The following is a 14,914-nucleotide window of genomic DNA, read 5'->3' as shown; positions in this document are numbered from 1 at the left end:
TTTGTGGAGTGGGGTGGTGGTACTGGAAGGCCTTTTCTGGTTTGTTAAAGCTATCACAATCCACAGATTTCTGGGAATCACTACAGTCTCTCTTTCCAGTCTAGTCAGAAATTTGGAGATTCACATGGATCAGAAGCCCCAAGGCCAGGAGAGCTATTAAGCCCCTTCAGTGCACTTCTAGAAAGTGCACCAGAGTGGGCGGTGCCAAGGAGGGCGTAACAGGAACTTTCTTGGAGTTCTGCTGGCTAAGGAAGAGCTTTCTGCAGAAACAAAGTTAAGAGACCGGGTGGGGTGTGGTGGGGCTGGGCCTGGCTTGGCCGGAAGGAGTTTGGGTGGGGTAGAGTGGGCAAGCTTCAGGACAGAGGTGAGGTGAGGAAGCTTCCACCAGGAGCTAACTCCAGCTTCATAAACCCAACAAAAAGGTCTGGGGCATTGTTAAAAAGGCCCCAGGATTCTGTCCGCCCATCAAAGAGGGAGGAAAACCCAAGTTGTGTGATGCAGCTTTAAAGGGGCTGGTGATTGACAGAATGTGTAGCAGTGGATGGGGTGGAGCCGCTGGGTGGGGTCTGGGACAGGCAGCTGGGAGAAACCAAAAGGGAGAAACAAGAAAACCATTGCCCCTGACATCGCTAACGCTGGGCGAGGGACGCTAGCGCGAATGAGGGGAAAGGAGGGTTTTAGATCTTACCACCATTCCCGCCACTGGCTAACTCCCTCACACCCTTCTGTCTCGCCTTAAGATCCGTACTATCGAGTGTACCGGCATCTCCCTAAGTCTCCCTGGGCTTGGTTCGCGGTGCGAGGCGGCGAGGACCCCGCACACGCTCTGGCCCTGGAAGGGGCTGGAAGGAGAGGATGCCTTCGGAGGCACGGAACCCCAAAGTAAGTCCCTTTCATTTTGTCCGGCCAGCACCTCGCCTTTGGCCGCCCTCATGGGGTCTCGGCGGGGCGGGGACGTGGCGGCATTTCTCGGGTAGCTCACTCCAGGAGGAAAGAAGGGTGGGGCAGGGTGGAGTAGGGCGGAGGAGAGGGGTGGAGGGTGGTGCTCTGCGCCCAGAGTGGCCACGCGGCCAGCCTGTGCGCACTGAAGCGTGTCGTGTGTTTACAGCCTCTGTTTCCACTCCTGGTGTTACAGCTTCGCTACCACCCTTCTAGCATTCTTTCTTTTTGTCACACTCCAGCATCCCTATCAGGTTGCTTGAAACCTCTAGCTGCGAGCTGGGAAGGGCTCCATCTTGCCTGGCTTCTTAAAGGGACAGCGCACAATTTTACCTAGGGGACGTCTCTCTCGGACTGGAAATTCAGTTTCAAGAAGAATATCAGTGTCTTACCTTGTTGTAACACTACCTGTTTATTGAAAGGAATTTATGTGCAGAGGACAGCTCCTCCTCCTCCCAGGTTACCCTTCAAACTTGGTTCTAACATCCAGTGGAATTTTAGGAGGTGCAACGTGGGCATCGATGCCAATATGCACATTAGTTAACCACAGAGGCTACTGGCTCTGCAGTTTTAGCCGAAGGGAATCGTTTCCATTTCTTAAGAGGCAACACGACAGTGTAAATGACTTGAACAAATTAATTCATTTTACAGATATTTATTTAATGCCAACTTTATTGCCCGTGGCTGATTATGCTGCTGGACAATGTGTAACATCTCAAGGCCCTGCAGAATGTTGTCACTGACTCCTTTATTGGCTGATTGGTGGCCAAGACCTCCTCCCAGGATATGGAGAGGAATGTTGAATTTGATTCCAGCATTTGCCAAGCATCTCTAACATATACACTCTTAGTTCACATGTATTTTCTTTCTATCGGTGCTGGGAATCCCTATACTCAAATCAAAGGAACTGGGAGCCCAGACTGGAAAACAGGATAGCAAGTCAAAATGGCTTGTAAAGTGGGTGTGGTGGTACATGCCTGCCATCTCCACGCATGGAACGCTGAGGCAGGTGGATCTCTGTGAGTTCAGGGCCAGTCTGGCCTACATAGTGAGATCCAGGCCAGCCAGAGCTACAGAATGAGACCCTGTCTTAAAAAAAAAAAGCTTTGGAAGAGAACAGGGTAGATCTTGTACGCTCTATCATTTTCATGTTGGTGTCTTATCTACTACATTGTGTTGAGAAGGAGGGCCCCACTAGCTCTCTCCCACTAGATAAAGGGTTGGTATAGCAAACATTCAGTAGAAATGGCTTCTATGGACCAATGACATCTTTTACATGTGTCTCTCTTTTGTTCTGCTTAGGGAGGGTGGCAGGATTGTGGATGTAACTTAATGATGTCTCCACAGACCAAAGAGATGAAATTATTGTTTTAGATTTTAGGACTGTTATTTCACCATGAAATACACTGTGTGGTGATGGAGTGACCCGGTTCCCCTTGGCTTGCAGTCCACCAGTTAGCTGTCTCTAGTATTAACTGTAAAGTACAAGGTTGCCTTCTTCTTTAATATGCTGTGTTTCGTTGCGTCTCCAGGACCAGTTCTCATCAAGGGAAGGTGTCTGTTCTAGGTTCCTCCGCAATATTTTAAAGCAAAGAACAATCCTCTATCCTGTGTCTCCTCTGAAGATCTTCTAAACTTCAAAACAGTCTTATTCCAAACAGCCTATATTACTGAGTTGGGTGGATTCAGATAAAGAAAAAAAAAGACTCAACATTTTTTCCTATGGCCTCCTGAAAACAAAGGAAAACACATTCAACAGAAACACTCCTGGTTGATTTTGAACAGTGGGAGTGTAGTCTTGTCATTGAGTCAAAAGGCACTTGTGCATGCCATACCTACCCTCGATTGGAGGGTGGGGAAGGAACTATGTGTTGATTCCACGGCCAATATTTCACCTCTGGTATTTGTCCTTTGTTAGGGGCTGCTAGACTTCTGTTTTAACATTTGCTTGTCCCTTGGTGTTCATGTTTGTTGAATTTTCTTTGTGGGGAATTCTGAGTTGTATATATGGGAACTAGGAAACTCTTAGCTGTCATATTGTTGCTGAAATATGCTTATTACCTTTATAGGACAACGGAAACTTTATGAGCCTACTAAGAAGTACTCAAGGAAAGCAGTAGAATTTTTCTCCAAGGGTTTTAAGTGGCTTCCCCATAGTACTTTGAGTTATTTGGTGTTATTCTGCTTCCTAGAATTTTCATCTATGACAAGGAAAAGGGTTTTTCATGCGAGATAATTGTAAAAACCAAACAAAAACCAAAAGCAAAGAGATTCTCTCTCTCCTTACCTCTGTCTCTGTCTGCCTCTGTCTCTCTCTTCCTCCCCCACCCCTGCCCTTGCCTCTGCCTCCCTCTGCTTTTGTAATTCTATAGCACTAGTTCCAACCCTCAAATTGCCTTTTGGAATGCCTAGACTTTCCTATACTAGAAAAGTTTGGACAGCTTTGGTTAAATCCTGTTCTGGTTCTTACTCAGCCCTCAAGAGTAGAAAGCTGCAAAAGGGAAAATTTCAACACAAAATTATATTGTATCATGACAGTAATCTACTCATTTAATGAGTATATGCTAAGAATCTTTTCTGTGCCATGGGTGCTCTTGGAAGGTCTAGACAACAAAGATATGTGTTGAGTGAAGATCTAAATTAGCAGGAATACAATATGATATGCTGGGGAGAGCTAATTAATACAGATAGTCAAGGGAAGCCTCTTTGATATGATGCAGAACAATATATCTCATGAAATAAAGGAGAGAGCCATGAGGATATTTGAGAAGAGTGTTCTACTTGATGTGTTCCAGGAATAGCAGGAAGCCCATTATTGCCAGCCATGATAGCAAATACCTGGTAGCCCAGCACTTTTGAAGCTGAAGGACAGCCTTGGCTACTACCTTGAGGTATTTAGTAAGGCAGAGAAAGAAAGAAAGAAAGAAAGAAAGAAAGAAAGAAAGAAAGAAAGAAAGAAAGAAAGAAAGAGAGAGAGAAAGAAAGAAAGAAAGAAAGGCAGTGAGGGAGGGAGGAAGGGAGGGAGAGAGAGAGAGGGCTGTCTTCACTGGAGAGTCACAGGACATGAGGTCAGTGAGACAGAGGAAGCTAGGTCCTACAGAATTGTATGTAAGGAGTTTGGCTTTTATTCTGAAGGGGTTAGGATGCATTATTTCTTGTTCTTTAATATTGTAATTATCTTTTTTTTTAATTGAAATACAATTGCATCATTTCCCCCCTTCTCTGCCTCTCTCCAGCCTCTCCCAGATACCCTCCCTCTAACCATTCCCACAAATTGATAGGGGCTTTTTCTCTGATTATACCTGTTACATACAATATGTATATGTATGCACAAATATATAAATACACCCGGCTGAGTACATTTTTGTTGCTTGTATGTAAAGGGTGCATTTTTTTGAAGAAAACCACCATTCATCATTTCAAATTCTGCATCACTAAAGAGTGCCGAGCCGTTCATCTTGACAAAGTTGAGGTACATTGTCTTGGGGTTTGGCTGTAATGCTTCCTGTAAAAAAAAAAAAATGCCGGGCGGTGGTGGTGGCAGCGCATGCCTTTAATCCCAGTACTCGGGAGGCAGAGGCAGGAGGATCTCTGTGAGTTCGAGGCCAGCCTGGTCTACAAAGCGAGTTCCAGGAAAGGCGCAAAGCTACACAGAGAAACCCTGTCTCGAAAAACCAAAAAAAAAAATCTTAGGAAAGTTTTTGCTGAGTTCTTGCCAACTAGTACTTCATTTTAACATAATTATCTGAAGATGGTTTCAAACACGGGAAAATACAAACAGCTCCCCTACATTTTAACAAAAACATCACCGCAAATTTATTAGCAGCAGGGAAATTCTTAACTTTAATTACAAAAGTGTCGAAGATTTTATAATGCTATTTATCATGGAAATATGAAATATTTGCTTGGAAATCTTTTTAAACGTTCAGTACTGCCAGCACATTATTTCTTTTAAGTTAGTTGTCAAAGTACTTTTCAAGTTTAGATATCTCACTAGCTTGGGGGGACTCAGAAAGAGAGAATGAGAAGAAAGGGAGTGAAAAGAGAGAGAAAAAGGACCAGAGTCCAGAGAGGAAAATGTTACAAGACCGTTTTCAGCATCTCCATTTTACAGTTTGAAAATTCCATCGTTTTTAGGCCTTGAAAATCCCCCTTCTCATTACAGGTCCTCTTTAGGGGTAAGGTAGCTGTTATGTTGGATGACTGTATGTTGGATGTATGCATGGAGGACTGCTTCTTCCCCAAATAATCCTCAATTTGGCCACATAGGGGACTCACTTGATGAATATTTTTAAGAAAATTCGGATATCTTTGCCTATCTGCAGAGATTCGGATTAGGTACCTGGGGACTGACCTGAAAGAAAGGAGTTTTAAAAACAGTCTTTAGGTGATTTGAAGGTGGAATCAAGGCTGTCTAGCACTCTCTTAGAGGTGAGGTTAGTCTAGTATGATACCCAGACCAGAAGCAATCTCACCACCTGAAACCTTTTAGAATGTCAAATTTCAGCCTGGTGTAATGGCCGCATGCCTTTAATCCCAGCAATCAGGAGGCAGAGGCAGGTGGATCACTGTGAGCTTGAGGGCAGCTTGGTCTACAGAGTGAGTTCTAGGACAGCCAGGGCTACACAGAGAAACCCTGCCTTGAAAAAAAACAATGTGTGTGTGTGTGTGTGTGTGTGTGTGTGTGTGTGTGTGTGTGTGTGTGTGTGCGTGTGCCCGCCTGCGCGAGCGCGCACCAATCAACCAGAGATGTGCCAACCACTCTGGACAGAACCTTCCCATAGGCAATGGGCATGGACAACAGTCATTTAAGCTGGGCATGGTAGCCATGTCTTTAATCCCAGCAGTTGAGGTAGAAGCAGGTGGAAGAGGCAGGTGGATCTCTGAGGTGGCGGCCAGCCTGTTCTACAGAGCGAGTTCCAGGACAGCCAGGGCTGTGTAGAGAGAGACCCTGTCTTGAAAAAAACACAACAAAACAAACAAAGAATGTCAAATTTCAGGCTATGCCTTAGATGAGCTGGTTCAGAAACTGTTAGGGGTGGGACCCAGTAATATGGCTCTTTGCTTTAGAATTTAGAGGTTCTCACAAGTTTGTTCCAGGCCCAACACACCTGAGGGTAGAATATACTTAGTTCAATAACAGAAGCTCTTTTTTATTCTTTTGTCTTTTTTTTTTCAGAGCTGAGGACCGAACCCAGGGGCCTCTACCACTGAGCTAAATCCCCAACCCCAACAGAAGCTCTTTATGCTTATCGGTGATAGGCAGGAAAGATGTGCCTGCTCCCATCCCATGTCAGGATCTCATTCCCACACCATCACTCCAGTATTTGTATTGCACGTATCATCTGCCCACCTTTCTTTTAGCTTAAACATTCCTTGTTTATTGTGCATTGTTTTATTTAATCTTCACCATAACTTTGCAAGACAGACACTGTTATCACAGATGAAGAAACGGGGGCCCAGGAGAGTCCTTGCTAAAGATCACACAGCTAGTTAGTGAAAGATAGATTTTCTCTGTTGTATCTTCGGAGACTTTGTTCTTCCGGCCCTGTCGTCTTCACGTTTTCTTCTTTTTTTCTCCCGCCCATCCCACCATACCTACATAGTATACTACCATGCAGCAGACTCTCTATTGAGCATTTTATTTAGATGCATCAATTCACACTGATCGCAACAATCCCTTGAAGCAGGCGCTGTCATTTTTCCTCTTTTATAATTGGAGCATGGGAAAAGCAAGCAACTTGTCCAAGCTTCCAGAGCTTGTGAGCGCCAGAGAGACATCTGGTGCAGAGTGTGCAAAGTCCCAACACTGACCATTTTGTTATACTGCCTTATCTTCGGTAGTTTGAATGAGACATGTGCTTTAGGGGCTTGGGTATTTAGACCCTTGGCCCCCAGTTGGTAGCACTGTTTGGGGAGGTTGTGGAACCTTTGGGAGATGGAACCTTGTTAGAGGAAGTACATCACTGGGAGCAGGCTTTGAGTGTTGGTAGTCGCACCCTACTTCCTGTTTACTCTCTCTGCTTAGCGCTGTGGTTCCAGATGTGATCTTGGAGCTTGCTACTCCAGCCACCATGCCTGCCACTTGCTACCATGCTTCCTCACCATGATGGACTCTCATTCCTCTGGAGCCATAATCCGAAATAAACCTACTCTTCTAGACGTTGCCTTGGTCATGGTGTTTTGTCACAGCAACAGGAAAGTAACCAAGACACGTTTCTAGCACGTACTTTCTTTCCCAATCTCAAGCAATCTTTCCTTGATAACATGCCAGTTAACACCTACTTGTCTTCACTTTCAGTTTAAATCCTACTGAAACTGCTCTTACCAAGGTTACCATAGGCTCTATCCTGCCTAGCGGTTGGCCTCTAACTCACTTAACTATTGCATTCAGGCTTGCAGACTATCCTTTCTTTCGAGCCCTCCCTTCCTCGTCTTTCATGTCAGTGTTATTTCTTGGGTTTCCACTTGCCTCTTGGGTTGCTCTTTGCACTCTCTTGCTACTCTGTAATCCTGAAATATTTCTACCGCTGCTCGGATGATGTCTGTCTGCATGACAAGCCTCCGTTTTCAAGTAGAATGTTTCTCCTGAGCGTAGACCATCCATCTGTTAACTGGACAGACATTTCAGCCTCTCACAGGTGGTGTGGCTAACACCCTTTATATATCATCGAACCTTCCATTTCCTTTTCAGTCCTCTGGTTAACAGTGACCTAACAGAGTCAGTTACCCTTTCTTTTCCTTCACCTTCTAAATTATGCTTCATTTTTCATTGTATCTGACCTGGCTTAGTAAGACAGCTCCTTTGTTGTTCTCCCTGCCTGCAGTATCTCTGTCGAGCTGTATACTCCAAAACGTGTTGGAGCCCTAACTGTTTCTGTGTCTTAGAATGTGAGTGCATTTGGAAAATTTTGTTTTCTGCTTTTTTCAAGATAGGGTGTCTCTGTGTAGCCCTGGCTGTTCTAAAATCTGTTTTGTAGACCAGGCTGGCCTCCAACTCACAGAGATCCACCTGCCTCTGCCTCCTGAGTGTTGGGATTAAAGACGTGCACCACCACCACCCGGCTTGCAATTTTTTTTTTCAAGACAGGGTTTCTCTGTGTAGTGTTTATTCTTTCGGTTGTGGTATCCTTACATACATTGATTTTCTTTTCCACTTTCCTTCACTAATTTTCATAGTTTACAATATAGATAGTTGTCTCCTCTTTGGTTAACTGTTTTCAAGGTATTTGGGGGGATATTTGGAAATGAGATTATGGAAAGCTGGACCTTTTAATAGCATATACTCTCTCTGTCTCTATCTGTCTCTCTGTGCATGTGTATCTCTGTCTGTCTGTCTCTCTGTGTATGTGTATATGAACATAAGTGATTAAGCGTAACAGATTTTAAAACTGGGTCAGAGTTTAATTTTGGTGTATCTTTGGTTTACTTTAATCATGTAGTTTATTCATTTCCACTCATATAATGCAGATGATAATGAAAGAAAGAACATTTAGTCCTTTATCTCATTCATTCATTCATTCGTTCAACATCTACCAGAACCCTGTGTAGTCAGCTCTTTGCTATAGTTTGGGAAATTGGAGACAGACAATACTCTAGCATTTCTTGGTTGTTTATTTTATGCTGGCGACCATGCTAACCTCTTTGCATACTTTTCAATTAAATTTGCAATAGAGTTATGCTCATCTTTCAGATAAGGATGGTGAAGCTTAGCGAAAAATTGTGTCAACTTAAAGAGAGGAATCCTGGCAAACGTGCCTCGTGAGCACATTATTAATATGAGTAGGTAAGACGTGGGTGTCATTTGGGGAATGCAGGATAAGAGAAGACATGCTACAGAAAATGATGCTTGTATCTTAAAGAAAACAGGGATTTTTTCAAGATTTGTGAATTAAGAAATTACATTTTACAACAGATAGAAAAGGTATGTAGGAAGGAATGAAAGCCCTGGAGTGATGTGTGCTCAGGAAATAGTACTTCATTATGGCATGTAATCTGTGGCAAAAAGACTCAAACAGTGGGCAGAATCTAGGCTACATCCACAAATAAAACAATCCCTTTATTTTTATAGATACAGTGCTAAGGGTACTTTATTCCTGTGATATTCTTTACTATTCAAAACCTTTGCATAAAGCAGTTACTCCTAGCACAAGAGATGATTTAAAGGTATGCTTGGTACTTTGGAGTAGTACCAGAGACTTGAAAAATTACTGAAGTCAGAAAGTAGACAGAAATCTGAGGACTGACTGGACCCTACTACTACCGCCAAGGGGATGAAATCAGCGCTTTGTGGGAGACTGGTTATCAGAAATGGCTATTAGGCATGATAGTTAAAGTTGTACTATGACCACTACCACCACTAATACACTGAATATGCTCCCTGATATTGTAAGAACTAAATTTGTCATCATCACTTGAAATCCCACCACCCCAGAACTCTGACAATAATTATAAAGATGCTGGGAAAACTCCACTAATAATTGACAGAATTTGAATTTAAACCCAAGTAATTTGGTTCCATAACTCACGATTTTAGTCATTATGTTCAATCATTGATGATTATTTTGTTGTTACATATTTAGCTCGATAGTAAGATTGGGAAGGAAACTGAGTCAGGATGGATTAGTAACTTTGGGTCACACTACCAGTCTGACACAATGCATAATTGAATAAATAATGAAAAAGATAAAAACAGATGAAAGATTTTATAAGCAAGAAAATAGTAAGATAGAAAACTTCTTGACAGGTCACAATTCAAAGACCTACACACTGATATCAGGGTACACAGGTTCATGTTTTTAAAGACTGTTTTCTCAAAATTAGAATTCATTGTCAGTGTGTAAGAGACAGAGTCACCAGAATCCAAGCAGGTGCTTCAACTTTAAATATTTTATTTATTAATTAAAGTTAATATCTTTTTGTTCTAATGTGACAAGAGATTTGGTTGTTGTTGTTTAAGACAGGGTCTCATTATGTACCTCTGGCTGTCCTGGAACTTAATATATAGATCAGGCTGGCCTCAAACTCACCAAGATCCTCCTGCCTCTGCCTCCTCAGTGCTGGTGACTAGCTCTTCAGAAGGGACTGAGTTTAAGAAATGGGAAGTTGTGGAGTGGTGGCTTGGGGGGAGGTACTGACATTTTAACTAACTCAAGCAAACTCATATTTATTTAATCCAATTTAAAGAAAAGTCAGATTACACGAAAAGAGATGGGAAGCTGATGGGAATCCAAGGTCTGTTATGAGTCTTAGACATCTCTCCCTCCGTGTATTTGTTGATGCCCACTAGGTGCCATAGCATCTAGTGGGCAAGAGATAACTTCTTTGTGTACTGAGTTCATGTTACAGCTGTTATGGTTCGCTTACTTGGAAAGACATTGGATCTCATCATTCTGTTTCCAAACTCACAGGACTCTGACATGCCTGACTTTGGTCCTTTCTGGACTGCTAGATGGGTTCCTAGGACCATGGAATACGATCAGGGCTCACATCTTTGCTAACCAGTAAGGAGTTTTCAGGGGACAATTTCCCCAGTCTCTGTTATTCTGTTATAGCAACAGAAAGCCGATGAAGATAAGTTCCTAGCATAGAACATTCAGTCAATGAATGATACATGCATGTATTTTCTACCCTTTCTCCTATTCTTTCCTGTTACAATCTACTTGGATTGGGCCTAATGTAAGTACATGCTTTCTCACTCACCCTCACAAGTAAAAATTCTGAGACATTTTTATATCTGTTACACCCTATTCAGCCTACTTGCAAATTTGACACCCTAATTTGCTGATGAAATGTATGTATTCCTTCATCTATTCTTTCCTTCACCCGGATATGCTCAAATGTTAGTGCATATAAATTCCCTGAAGTTCTGCTTGTAATGCAAATTGAGTCTGGAGATCTGGGCTAGAGCCTGCAGAAGCTATCCTTTCGCATGTCTGAATGGATCACACTTTGTATAGGAAGGACACAGGAAACTTAAAATTTCATCAAATCTGTTTTCTTTACCAGGAAGTGATTGTTATTTATGTTAAATGACTTCTCAAGGTCACAGAGGTAGTCAATGACACAGTCTAGACTTCAATCCAACTACTGTTTTTTTTTTTTTCTTGGTTTTTTTGAGACACTCCGTGTAGCTTTGGAGTCTGTCGCTGTAGACCAGGCTGGCCTCAAACTCACTGAGATTTGACTGCCTCTGCCTCCCAAGTGCTGGGATTGAAGGTGTGCGCCACCACCGCCTGGCTCCAACTACTGTTTCTTATGTAGTATTTTCTTTTTTGTTCGTTTATTTATTTATTTATTTTTTAACTTCAATTTTTTTCATTTTACATACCAATCACAGTTCCCCCTCCCTCCCTTCCTTCTGCTCCCAGCCTCCAACTCTCCATCCACTCCTCATAGAGGGTAAGGCCTCCCATGGGGAGTCAACAAAGTCTGGTACATCAAGTTGAGGCAGGACCAGGCCCCTCCCCACTTCATCAAGGCTGAGCAAGGTGTCCCATCATAGGGAATGGACTCCAAAAAGGCAGCTCGTGCACCAGGGATAGATGCTGGTCCCATTGTCAGGGGCCCCACAAACAGACGAAGACCTGGAGATGAAAAGTTTCTATACGCCATAAGCCTTTCTGCTGACCAAGCAATCCAAGTCAGACTAAATCAAACGAAATTAGAAAAATCCCAGGATTAATGGGTAAAACACTCTTGGGTGATTTTTTGCCCCCCCAGAGAGGAGATAGGGAAGAGAGACCAATAAACCACATGTCTGTTCTCTTGGGAATGAGGCGGGCAGGTGGGGGTGGGGTGGGGGGGGTGGAAGCAAGGGAGCAGTTTAAATACCCTGTGGGAGTGGTCTTGAGTATCTCTGGGGGGAGGAGCCATGTTTGGCGGGCTTTCTGAGATGAGGCAGGGTTTGAGGAGAGATGTGAGAGGGGGATTGAGGTGGAGCTTCCACCAGAACATTCCAGACTCTGGGTGAATGGATGCCATGGGGGCCTGGATATTGAGGTGGAGCTTCCACATAACTGTCACCCACATTCAGAGGGCCTAGTACAGTCCCCTACAGGTTCCCCAGCTGTCAGTCCAGAGTCCCAGAGCCCATGAGTTTCCACTAGCTCTTGTCAGTTGTCTCTGTAGATTTCCCCATCATGATCTTGGCCCTCCTTGCGCATACAATCCCTCCTGCCTCTCTTTGACTGCACTTCAGGAGCTCAGCCTGGTGCTTGGCTATGGATCTCTGCATCTGCTTCCGTCAGTTACTGGATGAAGGCTCTATGATGACAGTTAGGATATTCACCAATCTGATTATAGGAGAAGGCCAGTTCAGGCACCCTCTCCACTATTGCTAGGAGTCTTAGCTGGGGTCATCCTTGTGGATTCCTGGGAGTTTCCCTAGCACCAGGTTTCTCCCTAACTCCATAATGGCTCCCTCTATTGAGATATCTCTTTCATTGCTCTCCCACTCTGTCCCTCCCCCAGCTCAACCATCCGGTTCCCTCATGTTCTCATCCCCCATCTCCTTCCCTTTCCCCCCTTCCCAGTTTACCCAGGAGATCTTATCTATTTCCCCCTCCTAGGGTGATTCATACCTGTCCCTCTTAGGGTCCTCCTTGTTACTTAGTTTCTCTGGTGATGTGGATTGTAGCCTGGTTATCCTTTGCTTTAAATTTAATATCCGCTTATGAGTGAGTACATACCATGTTTGTCTTTCTGGGTCTGAGTTACCTCACTCAGGATGATTTTTTTTTCTAGTTCCATCCATTTGCCTGCAAATTTCCTGGTGGGTGTCCTTGTTTTTTAACAGCTGAGTAATACTCCACTGTGTAAATGTACCACATTTTCTTTATCCATTCTTCAGTTGAGGAACATCTAGGTCGTTTCCAGGTTCTCACTATTATGGATAATGCTGCTATGAATATAGTTGAGCAAGTGTCCTTGTGGATAAAGCATCCTTTGGGTATATGCCCAATAGTGGTATTGCTGAGTCTTAAGGTAGATTGATTCTCAATTTTCTGAGAAACTGTCATACTAATTTCCAAAGTAGCTGTACAAGTTTGCACTCCCACCAGCAGTGGAAGAGGGTTCCCCTTATTCCACATCCTCTCCAATATAAGCTGTCTTCAGTGTTTTTGATCTTAGCCATTCTGACAGCTGTAAGATGGTGTCTCAGAGTTGTTTTGATTTGCATTTCCCTGATGGCTAAGGATGTTGAGCATTTCCTTAAATGTCTTTCAGCCATTTGAGATTTTTTGTTGAGAATTCTCTGTTTAAATCTGTACTCCATTTTTAATTGGATTATTTGGTATTTTGATGTCTAGTTTCTTGAAATTTTTATATATTTTGGAGATCAGCTCTCTGTCAGATATGGGGTTTCTTTGCTTATAATCTTTTCTTAAAGCAATTCCTTGATTTTTAAATTGCTTTTTTGTATCTCACCTTAACCTATAAAAGTACAGTAGAGGAGTCTTATTGTGTCTTAATTGAACACAATTTTGTTTTGTTGGATTATTACTTTATTTACTTTCATTTCCTTGTAAATACATTTAAGTCAATTTCATTGAACATGTGTGATAATTACTTTATGAAAGCTTTAAGTAACTTAGAAGGCAACTTATTACATTATTCATACAGGTTTTATTGGTCCAAAAGGAGAAGTGAGGCTGATTCACGTATTTGGAGACACGCTTTAGTCGCTGATGGGAGGGAGAAGTAAAAATCTTTAAAATGAGCTCTCACTTCCAGTCTTAAAGCATACCCACTCTGTCTGAATGAGGCTGAGGTCCTCGTGTCCCAGTGCATGGAGAGGACAGTGGACAACTTACTCTTTAGATGAAGTAGAAAACCTGCAGATTTCCACGTACATCTTTCAAACTATTTCTTGCCAGGCCCCTCCACCCAGAATACCTACAAGTTGATGAATTTATTTGAGATCATTTGATAGCCCAGGGATCTGACATTTGAGAACCTGCAAAATCCTCTTCAGCATCATTGGAATCTACCACTTGAGTTCTTCCTTTTCAGCTGTGCTGGGATGCATGTGACCGTGTTTATAATGCCTGGTGGTACCTTTAATAGTCTTCAAACTTCCTCTTGTTTTTAAAAGTTCATTTGGTGCAGTTGTGTTAAATTTGTCCTTTTTGACTCAGTCAGGGGATATAAAATATAATATTCATAACTGGGTAGATTTAACCTTGGGGATCTAATTTTGTATTTCAGCCCCTGCTAGTAAGAAACAGTACATTCATATGGGGGAAAATATTCCAGTAAAACAGCCTCTTGTTCAGTAGTCAAGGGTCAAGGCAGCACAAGTTTCTGAATGCCCGGTATTGTCTCTTGTCCCCCTCTGTGTAAATGTTATTTTGTTGAATCTACTTAATACAAACCTGTGAAATACCATTTTCCTGTGTTATGAATAAGTAATTATGGAATCAGTGACGTTAACTAAAAATCTTCCTCTAGGTCACACGAGTAGTATGTTAAGTGATCTATCATGCTGCTTTTACTCACCAAAGTTAGCAAAATGACAGATTCAAATGTCATAGGCCCCTTAAAAAGTATTTGCTGGCTGCTCATGATTTACCCATTTTCTTCTCACTGCCTCACAGTGAATAGAAATTAGGTCATAGACCTATCAGGAGCCTTTGGACTCCCATAGCATTAGATTTAGTTATTTAGGAATATCTTAGTCATGTCTGCCCTCAATGCCTACAATGCAAAAGGATTCTAGAAAATACTTGTTTAGTGAAGTAAAGGATAAACAAGTAAACGAATAAATCCAGGTTTGGGGAATCATCTACATAGTTTGTAACTTCTTGGTAGCTTATACATCATTTTACACATTGCTTAACTCTATATAAATTATTTATGTATGTCTATAGGCACAGATAAACATACTTATTCAGAAATTGCTATCCTGGTATATACAGACTTATAAAGATACATCACATAAATGAATGTACTTGGTTTCCTGATGCTGTAAAAA

The 14,914-nt window shown here is 42.5% G+C and overlaps 1 protein-coding gene across 1 annotated transcript in view; it reads left to right on the top strand.

The window, feature by feature from the left end:
- Positions 1 to 424: 424 nt before the first annotated feature.
- Klf8 (KLF transcription factor 8) overlaps positions 425 to 14,914 on the top strand; it is a 166,822-nt gene continuing 152,332 nt past the window's right edge. The window contains exon 1 of the mRNA XM_052752982.1: positions 425 to 882. The gene's annotated coding sequence lies outside the window, so the exon portion shown is untranslated. The remainder of the gene's footprint in view (positions 883 to 14,914) is intronic.

This window comes from Peromyscus californicus, unplaced genomic scaffold (assembly GCF_007827085.1).
Source record: "Peromyscus californicus insignis strain IS unplaced genomic scaffold, ASM782708v3 Scaffold_10__1_contigs__length_136768540, whole genome shotgun sequence".
Lineage (NCBI taxonomy): Eukaryota > Metazoa > Chordata > Mammalia > Rodentia > Cricetidae > Peromyscus > Peromyscus californicus.
The sequence above is the reverse complement of the archived record's forward strand: the minus strand, read 5'-3'. Positions and strand labels throughout refer to the sequence as shown.